This window comes from Oncorhynchus keta, chromosome 30 (assembly GCF_023373465.1).
Source record: "Oncorhynchus keta strain PuntledgeMale-10-30-2019 chromosome 30, Oket_V2, whole genome shotgun sequence".
In the NCBI taxonomy this organism is placed as follows: domain Eukaryota; kingdom Metazoa; phylum Chordata; class Actinopteri; order Salmoniformes; family Salmonidae; genus Oncorhynchus; species Oncorhynchus keta.
In genome coordinates, this window is record NC_068450.1 from 48338240 (window position 1) to 48353767 (window position 15528).

Sequence of the window (15528 nt, forward strand, 5' to 3'; positions counted from 1 at the left end):
CATTAGAATAGGAGAGAATCTTCAGGTAAAGTTCTTTAATCCTTAACTAACGACATTGTGCTCTTTCAGATGTTCAGAGCAGCTCTCTCAGTATTTGCACACCGTGGAATTATGTATATTTATGGTTGGATCAATTAAAAACACCTCTGGAATTGAGCAGATGAAAGGGCTCTGACTAGCGACATCCCATTTTCCTTTTTAACAAGAATTCTGATTTCATTCTGATTTCATCCCAGTACTGTGCCATTACTTGTGACAGTCAACACAGAAATGTACCCTTAGTGGTTCTACAGTATAAGCATCACAACAAAAATAAGAGGACACGATATGCATGTATTATTCAAAGCATTGTTTTTGATAGTGATGGAGACAAAGAGCATCTACATACTGTACATCGTTTATAAGAACGTCCAAGTCACGTGGATACAGTATATCTCAAATGCACAATTCCCACATTAGGATCAAATCTGCCTTGTGTGAAATATTGTAAATGAAGCATCATTATTATGTGTCCATAAGTATGCATATGTTTTAATTGGCGTACTCAAAACCAGAAAGCAGAAAGCACAGTCACAGGAACAAGCATACAAAATAGTACAGCCTGTTTACATTTCCCAATTAGAATCAAAGACGCGTGTTCATTTAGCAATTCATTCCGCCACTTTTCAAGAATGTGTTCTCACCAACAATTCATCAAGATTGATCACTGAGCATGGAAAAGATCAAAGTGGCATTTTGTGTTTGTATGCTGCATTAAGTCCTTGTCAAAAATGACATTCAGATGCTATTCATCTTACTTTCTGTCAAAGCTTTGGCGGGTGTTTCAGTTTGCATTACTTAACAGGACAGATGGGCGTGTGGAAGGTGGACTGATAACTACAGTCAGCCAACCACTGTCTGCTGACGTAGAGATGAGTACGTGAAAGAGGATGGATGGCCTTTTATGCGAAAAAAGACCGAGCGGAACAGTCAGTGAGACGATGTCTCCCACCCTAACACGCCTCCCCTATCAGGATAAAGGTAAGACCCAGATGCAGACCGTGTCGAAGTAACAATGTTTATTACAGCCACAGGGGCAGGCAAACGACAGGTCAAGGCAGGCAGGGGTCGATAATGCAGAGTAGGAGCAGAGGCACAGGACAGCAGGCAGGATCAGGGTCAGGGCCAGGCAGAGTGGTCAGGCGGGCGGGTACATAGTCAGGACAGGCAAACAGGAGACAAGGGGCTTTCAGACATGGTTTTCTAGACACAGAAATGGTAGGAAAAATACAGAGGGTACAGGGCAACAGAGGACGAACAGCAGAGGGGCTAATAATCTTGGAAAGATCTCAGCTTCCAGCGGTGTAGCCGCGGCACTATAGTGGCGTACTAGTGCCTCAGGCTTGATCTTCTTGGACACAGGTCGGTGCTGTGGAAGCGAAGTGGACCGGCCCTTACTAAACCCCACCCAGAGGTCCTGGTACTCTGCGGGGCTGGCGGAGACGTCCGGGGCAATTTCCAAGCCTCCTGGAAGACAATGAGTGTGACAGGACGGGCTCCAGTCCACGATGGCACCAGTAGCCCAGTGGATGAGGGGATTGTGTTGCTGGAGCCAATCTGAGGAGACTCGATGAGCAGAAATTGAATATTCTCGCTGTGATTCCCTGACACCCGTAGGTTGATGGGAGTGGTAATATGAGTGACCCGGCCTACAGGGTGCCTGTCCAGAGCTCTAACCTCCATCGGAGTGGAGAGGGGTTGAGTGGGGATGTTCAGCTCGGAAGCCAGGGTAGCGTCCAAAAAAACTCTCATTGGCCTCAGAGTCACTGAGGACACAAAGAGATTTAGACTGGCTAAGGCACAGTAGAATGCCAGGAACTGGGGTGCAAGCAAGGGAAGCAGGAAAGTTCTCTATATGGCCCACCAGAGTACTCACTCCTATCAGTGAGCCTGATCTCTTTAAAGGACAAGAGGACACAAAATGACCAAGAGTCCCGGAATACAGACAGCTCTTCGTGTTGATCCTGTATTGTCGTTCCGCTATTGATAGCCCAGCTCTACCTATTTGCATAGGCTCGGGAAGCGGCAACTCAGCAGACTCCAGTGACTCTCGGGGCAGGTCGAGAGGCCTTGGGTTCACTCAGCAACGGGATCCTCTGGGACTTCCGCGATGACTCAGAGGCACGGTGGAATCCCTGGACGTGTGAGCAAAGTCGAATTTCCTCTCCCTCCGCCTTTCCAGTAGTTACCCATCGATACGATTGGTCCAAGCGAAGAGGGAATCGAGATCCGTAGGTAACTCACGAGCAGCAAGCTCATCCTTGACCTCCTCTGAAATACCGTGCAGGAACATATCGAACATGGCTTCCTGGTTCCAAGCACTCTCCGCTGCCGACGTGCGGAAATCCACCGCATAGTCAGTCACACTTCAGGAGTCCTGCCGAAGCTGGATTAGCTCCCGGGCAGCTTCTCTCCAGGAGAACAGGGCTAAAAAAAAAAAACTTCTTCACCTCATCCACGAACCCCTCCAGACGAGAAAAAGAGAGTCTGGGAAAAGACTGGAGCTGACAGGATGAATGCTGGTGAGCTTGACAAACAAGACAAAGAGAAAACGCAGGTATAAGTACAGAGTGGATAATGGAGAAGATGGGCAACACCTGGAGGGGGGTGCAGACAAGCACAAAGGCAGGTGAAACAGATCAGGGCGTGACACCCCCTTTACATTTAGCATTGGTGCAAAAATGTCATTTCCAGCATAAGATATTCCAACATAAAAATGTTGTCAATAAAGCTCGTGGGAAAAGAGTATATTTTTACCGTTTACAAGAAACACTTCAAAACATCTTGCTAAGGATGGCATTGTAGCTTGTTAATTAAGATAAACTGATTAAACTAAGTGAAGTACTTGGCAGCTGTCTCATACTACATGATTCCATATGTGTTATTTCATAGTTTTGATGTCTTCACTATTATTCTACAATTTAGAAAATAGTAAAAATAAAGAAAAACCCTTGAATGAGTAGGTGTGTCCACACTTTTGACTGGTAATGTAGGTATGAAGAAATTAGGAGGACGTGGAGGATTCCCTTACGAAAAACGATTGCAGTCATCGTGCAGTATAACTGCAGTACACTGTAGTATAACTGCAGTTAGAGTTCAGTATAACTGCAAGTACTGCGTCCAAAATAACACAGTGGACTACAGCTACTGCACTTTTACTGCGGTTCGAAAACTGCAATACTTTTTGTAAGGGTTTTTACTTCTTCTACCGTCTGTCACCTTTATACTTTAACATCAGATATGGGTTTTTGTTCATCCGTCAAAGCTGTTATGCAGTTGGTTGAAGCGTTACGCAAGAGATTCCATAACTTTGTTCTCATAGTAGGCTACATCAATTAACAACGATCATCCACAGGATTGTTTCATGTGAACTATTGCGGTACGTTCAGTGGGCTATACATTCTTCAAGTAATAATGTTTTCACAGATCCTAAATCAGTTTGATCAATTATTCAGCATGACTGACGAAAGAATGGTAATTTATTCATGGGTTAATTAATCTGTGATGCTTTAATCGATTGTGTGGATCTGCATTTTATGTTTGAAAATGTAGAAATATTCACATAAGATACCACGGTTATCATATTGTACTCCTATTTCACTATTTCCAATTGATGACAATAGGAATACATAAGATGGGCTTGGTGGAACTTCTGTAGAAAGTTTAGCAATATGCTATGATAAAGATGCAGCCATTCACATACTGTAGCAACATACATGGCAACAAGACATATACAACTGGCACGGTATACAACTGGCACGACTATTGTACTATTTAAAATGGTGTACTTACAATGTAATTATACTGTACTTGCCTACGTAACTACCATATAAATACATGCGTATCAGGGACTTTTAATGTAAAGTAGGACCATGTCTTGTTTCAGGGAGGCTATTTTGTTTAGTGTTGTGAAAACTTGCTATGCTAGCTCTGTGCTTCTGTAAAAACATACATATATATATATATATATTTTGAAATCAGCTACTGTAAAAGACAAATTTCCACCCAGAGCGCTAATCAAATGGTTTTTGAACGTGGATCTCAGCATTGGACATAAAAGCAGCAGTTCATTCAAATGGATTGGAGATGCAGTAATCTCTGTGAGGAGTTGTGTGAACACACTAGGCTGAGTTAAGAAGCTTAACCCACTGTGAAGTATGGTGTCCATTATAGGACAAACTCAGCCTTAAGGCTTATACCTAGCTCATGACGAGTGATTCAAGGAGGGGTGACAACCAGTGGAACATAACTAAATGTAATATAAAATGGCATCTACGTAATCCCAAAAAGTAATTATTTATCATGAGAGGGCCAAAATCAATAACCACTGTAGTAATGCAGCATACTTAAAGAAAGGATCAAATCTCACCTTTCTGGTGATTTAAAAAAAAATGCTTAAGTGTAAATTCTTCTGAGGACACAAGCTCAAGTATACAGTACAGATATGATAAAAATATGAAATATTTTAAATTGTGTATTTCCTATTCAACAAAACTGTATGAATAAGGCTTGAAATGACTTATATGCTTTCTAAATATAAATATCATCTTCCTTATAACTGTATAATACATATTTGTATATTTAGTGTTAGAGAAAATGTGCATGTTGTCTAATTGTCTGTCTTGATCAAAATATCTGCCCCCATCGCTGTAAACGTCTCACCAGGCTTGGGGAGTAACGGATTACATGTAATCCGTTACATATAAGGGATTACAAAAAACTGTAATCCGTTACGTTACCAGCAAAAATATTGTAATCAGATTACAGATACTTTTGAAAAACTTTGAGGACTACTTTTAAATTCAGAAAGGATGTTTGCAAAAGAAATCTTTGACACTTCTCTGTTTTCTCAATGACATTCGAATCAGCATTGAAAAAAGACTCAAGTTTAAGTTTGTTCCACCTGAGTGAGTCTGACCACAAGTCAGAGACCATTATGATGACACACCAAAATTGTGTTAGATGGATCGTGGGAAATGAGCAGGAATAGGCTTTTGTAGGCTACATTGCAAGCTATGTCTTCCAATGGTGTGACTCCTGTCGGCATCCAAAGATTATCCAACTTGAATAAATGCTTGGAGGTAAGGATGACAGCAGTGGTGTAGTCTACGGTTATACGAATATCACTTATTATTGATATCTACATAAGAGCATTGATGTGAATCCCACTGCTGCTCTCTCATTTAGCTATTTGTGGCTTATATATTGTGGTTGTTGTGAATGGCTGTTCACAAATCTAAATGTGTATTTGAACACAATAATGATTGAATTCAAGAAGTTTAAGCTGCCTATCAATCATTGTTGTTGAAACCAGTGGCCAGCCAGAGAAAAATGTGCTCTTGCAACAGCTGCATAGTGCAGATCCCAGCCTATGGAATAAAAGTGGGGCTTTAATTGCTCAATCTAATTCATGCTGATAGAAAAACAAAATCCATAGGCCGAATGGACACATTTGATTGATTTATTTATTTAACCTTTATTAAACCAGGAAGGGCTCATTGAGATTTAAAATCTCTTTTTCAAGAGTGTCCTGGCCAAGATGCGCAGCACCAACTCATTATAAAAATTACAGACAAACAACATGAAAAACTACAAGTAATCTAGTAAAAACCGTAGAATTCACAAGAGTATAACAAAATCAGAAACAGCAAATTAAAAACATTGACAGGTCAGGGAATCAGTCTCAAGATCATTCATCAGTGATTTAATTAAAAATACCAATCGGGACAACTATGTGATATGGCCAGCTTTGTCAAATTTAACAATGATTTATCCTGCACACCACGCAGGTCCCTTAAACAGGGGGATCTTATATATACGAGGTTCTAAATCAAGGGGTGAGGATTTAAGACTGAGTGTGTCCTAAAATGGACACCGTAATATGGTGTGTTTCCTGCCCACACATCACATCACTCACCTCCTTCATACTTCATGCCTCAGTAGGAATCTAATCTTCATCCTCAGATTCACTGAGGCAGCAAAGAAGTAAATCCCCGAATTGCTTTGAGACCACACAATTATACGAATAACAAGGGCAATTGTAATAGCATGATTGATGTTTAACCGGTCCAAAATAATACAACTGATATAATGAACTTCAGGAAGTCTGGCTGTATGTTTTAGGTTGTAGTCAGAATGTGGGTTTAAGGGACATTTTATTACTGTTTGTGTGTTTAGGTGACTCCAAACAACTGAAGGTAACTTCCACCAATGTCAAAAGTCAACAGCCCAAACTTCACATATTAGAATAGATGAGAAGAGGGGATAAAGATTGGTGGTACCACTAAACTGCATAGTTTGATGACCACACTGAGTTATCTATGAGTCATACACAGGGCCGGCCCTAGCCTTTTGTAGACCCAGTCTTGACCACAGAGAGAATGATTTAAGTTTTAAAGTTAATGTCCTGCAATTATATACATTTTTTCCATGGGGAGTACAGGACTATTTAACTGTTTTAAAGCAAGTTTTCTGCAATTCTACAAATTTTGCCATGGGGTGGAGAGAAGTTCAGCAATTTTATAAAACATTTCTTGCAATTCTACACATTTTGCCATGGGGTAGAGATAAAACAATTGCAGTTTTAAACCATGCTTTCCGCAATTCTACACATTTTGCCATCAAATCAAATCAAAATCAAATCAAATGTATTTATATAGCCCTTCGTACCGGCATGGTCAAATAATAATAATCACAGGCAGAACAGTTGAAACTGGAGCAGCAGCATGGCCAGGTGGACTGGGGACAGCAAGGAGTCATCATGCCAGGTAGTCCTGAGGCATGGTCCTAGGGCTCAGGTCCTCTGAGAGAGAGAGAGAAAGAAGGAGAGAAAGAGAGAATTAGAGAGAGCATACTTAAATTCACACAGGACACCGGATAGGACAGGAGAAGTACTCCAGATACAACAAACTGACCCTAGCCCCCCGACACATAAACTACTGCAGCATAAACACTGGCGGCTGAGACAGGAGGGGTCAGGAGACACTGTGGCCTCATCCGATGACACCCCCAGACAGGGCCAAACAGGAAGGATAGGCCATGGGGTAGAGATAAAACAATTGCAGTTTTAAACCATGCTTTCCGCAATTCTACACATTTTGCCATGGAGAAGAGAGAAATGTTGAAATGTTGTAACACATTTCATGCAATTCTATTTATTTTGCCATGGGGCAGAATACCGGTCGATATTCGTCCATGATTACTACACATTTAGATAGCAGGATAGACTAACTTTACCTGACAATGACATAACAAGAGAAAAACTGTTGATGCACAACCACATTTTGAACTTGCACCTTGTGTATTCTACTATTCTAGCTCCCAATAGTAGGTTGAGACACCGACTGTGTTCCTAGCGGCCGGGGACCCTAAGCAACCGCTTATGTCGCTTATGCCTGGAGCAGGACCAGGTTATACAATAGTTCTATGACACAATGAGAAGAACACACTAACTATACCAAGATGTCAAGTTGAAGAAAGGTATCTCTCTTACTGGCTCCACCTCCTTTCTTCTTTTTCTCTCTCTGATTGTCAACCAGTATCCATTCCATAATGGGAATGAGAAATTAGAAAACAATTTATATAAATCCTCCCATGTTCACTGACTGTTTACATTTTCCCAGGAAGGCACACTGAGCTCTGTCTCCATGGAAACTGCCGGTAGCCAATGGTGGGTGTCTTGGACTGACCATGTGATGTGAAGCCTGTTGAGTATTGAAGTTGGCAGTCAGGCTGTGTGCTGACTATGTTTTATTGAAAGGAAAGTAAGAACCATTGAAACGGAAAAGCTCCTTATACTGCAAACAATGTATGTTTGTCAATCTCAAAGTTCTTCCTCTCGCCCACACCTCACAGCATGTTTTGAGGCTGGGTAGACTACGGCATATTTTTTCAAAGTGACTCCTAACACATCCCTCTGCTTTTAAATGAAACAGTAGCTATTCAGCCAAGTCTCCTTCCCTTAGGAAAAAATGTGACTGTTTTTTTCACCATCAGTTCATAAACGGTGAACTAATCATAAAACTTAGTGAACTGATGCTTAGAAGAAGAAAAATTTAAACAGGCACACACACACACAGGCACATACACACAAACAAAGCCCATAAGAAAATGAGCTATTCCCTATTCCCTGGGACTCCAGCAGCAGCCTTGAAACTACCTGTCGACTTTGATCACAGTCTCACTGTGGGTTCTCACTGTGATGGCTCTAAAAGTTATTAGAGCGTGAGTCTATTAGATGGGGAAGCATGTCCTTTCCTTTCCCTCTACAGGTGCAGTTAAACACAGGGGAAAACCACTTCTAGTTTATGGCACACCAGGCTCCACTTCTAGTCTCTGGCACATCAGGCTCCACTTCTAGTCTCTGGCACATCAGGCTCCACTTCTAGTCTCTGGCACATCAGGCTCCACTTCTAGTCTCTGGCACATCAGGCTCCACTTCTAGTCTCTGGTACATCAGGCTCCACTTCTAGTCTCTGGCACATCAGGCTCCACTTCTAGTCTCTGGCACATAAGGCTCCACTTCTAGTCTCTGGCACATCAGGCTCCACTTCTAGTCTCTGGCACATCAGGCTCCACTTCTCGTCTCTGGCACATCAGGCTCCACTTCTACTCTCTGGCGCATCAGGCTCCACTTCTAGTCTCTGGCGCATCAGGCTCCACTTCTAGTCTCTGGCACATCAGGCTCCACTTCTAGTCTCTAGTATATCAGGCTCCACTTCTAGTCTCTGGCACATCAGACACATTCTTCTCCATCACATCCATTTTAAGTCAGGAAATTCAAGATATATTAAAGACGTTCAAATCTCTAATTGCAATTTTTACAAAGGCAATCACATCTAAATACAGAAAAAGTGTAAAGTCCTACTCTAACAATCTCAGTTTATGATCTAGCCAGTCGTTTTTGAAGGTATCAATAATGAACGCATAATCACATTTAAATATAAGCCTTCAGAGCCCACAGAAAACATTTTTACTAATCATTGAAAAGGCTATGCTGGCCAGGCTAAGGCAACTTGATTTTATGCTAGCGTAATGCTATTTTAAAAGTTCAATAGAACATGTTTGCTTGCATGGAAATAGACTTATTACAAATGGAGTTATTATAGTTGGCCGTATTAACGCAAAGCTATGGGATATGTCATTCCTGTCAAAGCAGGTACTCTTATCAGCCAACAGATGGCAGACAGAAGCAGATTAGCGGATGCAGAGTGGCCATTGAGAATGCCTAATGATATGAAGAATCAGAGCGGAGGAAATCTTTAAGTTGCAGTGCCTTTCACATGACTCCAATAGTTTTCTGATGCGCTAATTAATACTGGGTGCCTTTTGAACTATTCCATCTTACTTGCACTAGTATGCAATCATAATAACTCCTTGAAGATGTCCTGTACATTACCTCAAAGTGTAATATCAATGCGTTGTGTGTGTACTTATTACTGTTACTTGTTACTATATCGACATCTGTGCTACTTGATTGTAGCCTTACTTAAATAACAACTTCAGAAAGCCCTGTCATTCTACTTCTGTCAGTCTCTTAGCAGTGAACTCTGTTGTCCACGAAGAGACTTCCTTGGGTGACAAATTGGGTTATCATGGGTCGAAACCTACTGTTCATTGCTCAACTACCTCCTGTCGACTGGAGGTATTTGAGGTATATTTTAAATGGCCTTGCATGGGGAAACGTGCACCCAGCAGCCACCTCACTCCCCACTCGGCCTGGGCTTTGTGAGTGTGTGCTTCTAAGCTCCTTTTTCAGAGTGCACATCCATCCAGAGCCTATATAAGAGGCAAGCCTATAGACCTCCACAGCATGCAGGCTCTCCCTGGGCAGCCCACACCGAGGCCTTTAAAGCCTGCACCCCGTCAGGCATTATTCATCAGTGCACATCAAAAAGCAACTTAAGATGCTCTATCCCCTCGATTTGCCAGGCCCTCTCGATACGATTCTGCTCCACCTCGGGAGGTGGGCACCCCCTCGGCTTCGGGAGCCCATTTAATCAATAGCAGAGATTACAGTACTTGGGGGCCCGCTGGCGCCAGGTCGAGATAGACGTCTTTGGTCTGAATGCAGGGGCCTGCTTCCCCATTCCACACAGGGGTCAGGACCACCAATGGACTGGAATCCAACATGGTGCTTTGTGATTGACAGGGAGATAAAATAGGTTATTGGGGAAAGGTTACTGGATATGTACGCACATTGTTGTTTGAGAGGTATACATACAAGGGCAGGACGCGAGGGAGACCCTGTAATGGTTAAATTGTATATTTGAGAAAGTCTTTAGGTATCTATGTCATAGATTTTTTCCCCTCTACCATAATGTGTGTGTTTACATGAGCTTTTGCTGGTGGTGCAAAAGAGAAAGAAAAAGACCAACCCCAAGGCTTTCAAGACACTGCATTTGTGGAGCGTAGAAGTCTTCAGTTCTGTTTCTGTGTGACTTTATATGTCTCTGTGCAGGCACCCTGTTGACTATCATTTCAGACTTCTCAGCAGGCTGCAAAACACACTTTAAAATCGAGGCACAGCTTCATTTCTCAAAGACACTTTTCTAGCACCGGGTCGATTTTTAAAATATTCACACCCATATGTGGTAAACAGATTAGTCATGAGCTGTGTGCCAAGCCAATGTTTAGAGTATGGATATGTTTAAGCAGCTGCATTCGTGAACTCAAGACTGTCTAACATGGTGCCTCTTGGCATTCAGAACTCTTCCATGTTTGTGTCTTCTATGTGTTTTCTAAAAGAAACTTGTTTTCGTATGCTTATGACTAAGAGATGATAAAATGAAGACGGCCTTTCTCCAATATGTTTTTCTTAGATTAATCATTTCTAAGATCAGTGAGTCTACGATTGGGACGCAGATAACCTGTCAGGTAATGATGCCCAGATACATAATCAATCACTCTATAATCAATCACCCCACAAGGGCAGCAGGTAGCCTAGTGGTTAGAGCGTGAGCCAGTAACTGGAAGGTTGCTATATCGAATCCCCGAGCTGATAAGGTCAAAATCTGTCATTCTGCTCCTGAACAGGGCAGCTAACCCACTGTCCCTAAGCTGTCATTGTAAATAAGAATTTGTTCTTAACTGACTTGCCTGGTAAAATAATAAGTATTGGTTATATAGGCTGACTTATATCTGCACATTTGTCTTGCACTGTGGATCTGCCCACATGAATAAATACTGTGGTATAACTTTATTTCTATACTATAGTATTAACTTTAGTATTTTTGCGGACTTTTAATGTAGTATTTACTGTAGTGTTTTTGTGAACATTACTGTAGTATTTACTATAGTGTTCTTGTTTTACTATCTTTGACGTAGAAGGGGGGGATTTCCACTTGAGGAAACCTACTGGACAAATACTAAAAGAGGACATTTTCCATAACATGTAGGTTTCTCACTCTTGTGTGGCACAAATTGGGATATGGAGGACGGGAATGGGTGGAGTATATGTAAATGAAATACTATATATATGTATATGTATATGTATGTATATGTTTTTCTGAGACACTGTAGTGTTTTGCCTACATTACTGAAGTATTTACCACAGTGTTTTATTGAGGATAATACAGTAGTATTCAACAGTATCCTCCAAAATTAAATCCTAAGTACCACACTTGATCGAGAGATACTTCAGTGTTTTGTATAGTATTCTACAGTATATTACAAAATGACAGTCTTGGAAAAAGTACCCAATTGTCATACTTTAGTAAAATTAAGAAGATACAAGTAAAAGTGAATGTCACCCAGTAAAATAGTACTTGAGTAAAAGTCTAAAAGTATTTGGTTTAAAATATTCTTAAGGATCAAAAAATCCTTAAATAAAGCAAACCAGATGGTACAATAATCATGTTATTATTTTTTTTACTTACAGATATCCAGGGGCATTCTCCAACACTTTAAAAATGAAACATGTGTTTCGTGAGTCCTTCAGATCAGTGGCAGTAGGGATGACCAGGAATGTTCTCTTGATAAATGTGTGAGTTAGACAATTTTCCTTTCCTGCTAGGCATAAAAATGTAACGAGTACTTTTGGGTGTCTTGGAAAATGTATGGAGTAGAAAGCACAGTTGAAGTCGGAAGTTTACATACACTTAGGTTGGAGTAATTACAACTCGTTTTTGAACCACTCCACAAATGTCTTGTTGACAAACTATAGTTTTGACAAGTCGGTTAGGACATCTACTTTGTGCACAACACAAGTAATTTTTCAAACAATTGTTTACAGACAGATTATTTCACTTATCATTCACTGTATCACAAATCCAGTTGGTCAGAAGTTTACATACACTAAGTTGACTGTGCCTTTAAACAGCTTGTAAAATTCCAGAAAATTATGTCATGGCTTTAGAAGCTTCTGATAGGCTAATTGACATAATTTGAGTCAATTGGAGGTGTACCTGTGGATGTATTTCAAGGCCTACCTTCAAACTCAATGCCTCTTTGCTTGACATCATGTCAAAATCAAAACAAATTAGCCAAAACCTCAGAACAAAATTGTAGCCCTCACAAGTCTGGTTCATCCTTGGGAGTAATTTCCAAACACCTGAAGGTGACACGTTCATCTGTACAAACAATAGTACGCAAATATAAACACCATGGGACCACGCAGCCGTCATACCGCTCAGGAAGGAGACGCGTTCTGTCTACTAGATATGAACGTACTTTGGTGTGAAAAGTGCAAATCAATACCACACAACCTGAAAAGCTGTTCAGCAAGGAAGAAGCCACAGCTCCAAAACTGCCATAAACAAGCCAGACTACAGTGTGCAACTGCACATGGGGACAAAGATTGTACTTTTTTTTTAGAAATGTCCTCTGGTCTGATGAAACAAATATAGAACTGTTTGGCCATAATGACCATCGTTATGTTTGGAGGAAAAAGGGCTTCGGCATGCAAGCCGAAGTATACCATCCCAACCGTGAAGTACAGGGGTGGCAGCATCATGTTGTGGGGGTGCTTTCCTACAGGAGGGACTGGTGCACTTCCGAAGTTGTGGAAAAAGGACAACAAAGTCAAGGTATTGGAGTGGCCATCATATAGCCCTGACCTCAATCCTATAGAAAACTTGTCGGCAGAACTGAAAAAGCATGTGCGAGCAAGGAGGCCTACAAACCTGACCCAGTTACACCAGCTCTGTCAGGAGGAATGGGCCAAAATTCACCCACCTTATTGTGGGAAGCTTGTGGAAGGCTACCCGAAACGTTGGACCCAAGTTAAACAATTTAAGGACAATGCTACCAAATACTAATTGAGTGTATGTCAACTTCTGACCCACTGGGAATGTGATGAAACAAATAAAAGCTGAAATAAATCATTATCTCTGCTATTATTCTGACATTTCACATTCTTAAAATAAAGTGGTGATCCTAACTGACCGAAGACAGGGAATTTCTACTAGGATTAAATGTCAGGAATTGTGAAAACTGAGTTTAAATGTATTTGGCTAAGGTGCATGTAAACTTCTGACTTCAACTGTACATAATTTTCTTTAGGAATGGAGTGAAGTAAAAGTTGCCAAAGCATATAAATAGTAAAGTACTACTAAAGTACTTAAGTACTTTACACCACTGCAAAATGATATAGTAAGTACTACACATGATTAAGGGATACTACAGTGTGGAGTATAGTATTCTACAGAATACTACAACTTAATACAGTTTACCACAGAATTCTATAGTAAGTACAATAATATTCTATCGTACAATGTAGTATTTTCTCCATGTGGGGGAAGGATCATCAGGAAGGTCTTTGTTTAAGGAGCATCAGGAAGGTCTTTGTTGAAGGAGCATCAGGAGGGGCTTTGTTGAAGGAGCATCAGGAGGGGCTTTGTTGAAGGAGCTTCAGGAAGATCTTTGTTGAAGGAGCATCAGGAGGGGCTTTGTTGAAGGAGCATCAGGAAGGTCTTTGTTGAAGGAGCATCAGGAAGGTCTTTGTTGAAGGAGCATCAGGAGGGGCTTTGTTTAAGGAGCATCAGGAAGGTCTTTGTTGAAGGAGCATCAGGAGGGGCTTTGTTGAAGGAGCATCAGGAAGGTCTTTGTTGAAGGAGCATCAGGAGGGGCTTTGTTTAAGGAGCATCAGGAAGGTCTTTGTTGAAGGAGCATCAGGAAGGTCTTTGTTGAAGGAGCTTCAGGAAGGTCTTTGTTGAAGGAGCATCAGGAGGGGCTTTGTTTAAGGAGCATCAGGAAGGTCTTTGTTGAAGGAGCATCAGGAAGGTCTTTGTTGAAGGAGCATCAGGAGGGGCTTTGTTGAAGGAGCATCAGGAAGGTCTTTGTTGAAGGAGCATCAGGAAGGTCTTTGTTGAAGGAGCATCAGGAGGGGCTTTGTTTAAGGAGCATCAGGAAGATCTTTGTTGAAGGAGCATCAGGAGGGGCTTTGTTGAAGGAGCATCAGGAAGGTCTTTGTTGAAGGAGCATCAGGAAGGTCTTTGTTGAAGGAGCATCAGGAGGGGCTTTGTTGAAGGAGCATCAGGAAGGTCTTTGTTGAAGGAGCATCAGGAAGGTCTTTGTTGAAGGAGCATCAGGAGGGGCTTTGGCAGGTCGGAAAAAGCAGCCAAGCGGCGAGCAAAAAGGAGCCATTGTGCAAGCAATCAGGTATGAGCTGTAAAATTCCATGAATGTTCATTTTATCCTGGAGCCAGGAGCCAGGTCCGGGGCACAATCCTCTGGCTGTTCCTGGTGTAGGTTTTCTTTGGCGTTGACCGCTCAGTTGAGCTCTGAGTCAAAGGCATCATAGAGCAGCACCCGCAAGCTCAGGCTTCCACTCCCTCCTCTCCTCACCCGGCCTGCTGCCCTGGGAGAGGAAGACGAAGACCAGCTTCCCACAGTATGCACACGCCATGATGGCTCTTTGCATTTTTATGGAACGTTTATTTTCTCTGGCTGGGAAAGAAAGGAGACTGACGTTTGCTTTAGCTGATTGAATTTGTTTTGAATCCCACCCTGCACAATATCACAGATACTGTGCGATGCTTGAAAAAGTGAATGACAGGCACAATCAAATCTGACTGTGCGAATCGAAGACGTTAAAGGCCTGAGCACTTGAAATGGAAGGTACAGGAGTGTCAGACCCCTATTCCCCAAAACCGAGAAAGTTGAATGATCGTGAAAGCTGGTGCCCTACTTTCTCAAAGTTGCTAAGCTTTTAAGTGCCTTCACTGTTGCAGTATCACAAATTATCTCACATTCTTGAGACACTTTCTCTATGTTTCCTCAGTCTATGAATGCTTGCTTGTAATTATTTCGATATCAGTTTTGTGGCAGAGGCACTCTAGGAGCAATTTCCTTTCTATAAAGGCAAAGGTCTCGTTGTGTGGTGTCTTTTTGCCCTAACACTGTAAAGCTCCCACTCCTTTGGGAATGGAATATGTCCACTACCAGCATGATTGAATGGCTCTCTGCGTTACACCGAAAGTGATTGTCATGAGTATTTCATCAAGAAAATTGCTTTGTGCCATAAACACATCACCCATTGCTGTGTTGAGC

At 41.7% G+C, this 15528-nt stretch overlaps 1 long non-coding RNA gene and 1 pseudogene across 1 annotated transcript; both read right to left on the reverse strand.

Annotated features, from left to right (window-relative positions):
• Nucleotides 1-5486: 5486 nt before the first annotated feature.
• On the reverse strand, nucleotides 5487-7861 carry LOC127914014 (uncharacterized). Its single transcript, XR_008087603.1, has 2 exons — nucleotides 7532-7861; nucleotides 5487-6841 (listed from the first exon to the last, which is right to left on the reverse strand). It is a non-coding gene; the product is annotated as an uncharacterized LOC127914014 (long non-coding RNA).
• A 3507-nt stretch (nucleotides 7862-11368) lies between these two features.
• LOC118363997 (uncharacterized) lies at nucleotides 11369-11421 on the reverse strand (annotated as a pseudogene).
• Nucleotides 11422-15528: the final 4107 nt, after the last annotated feature.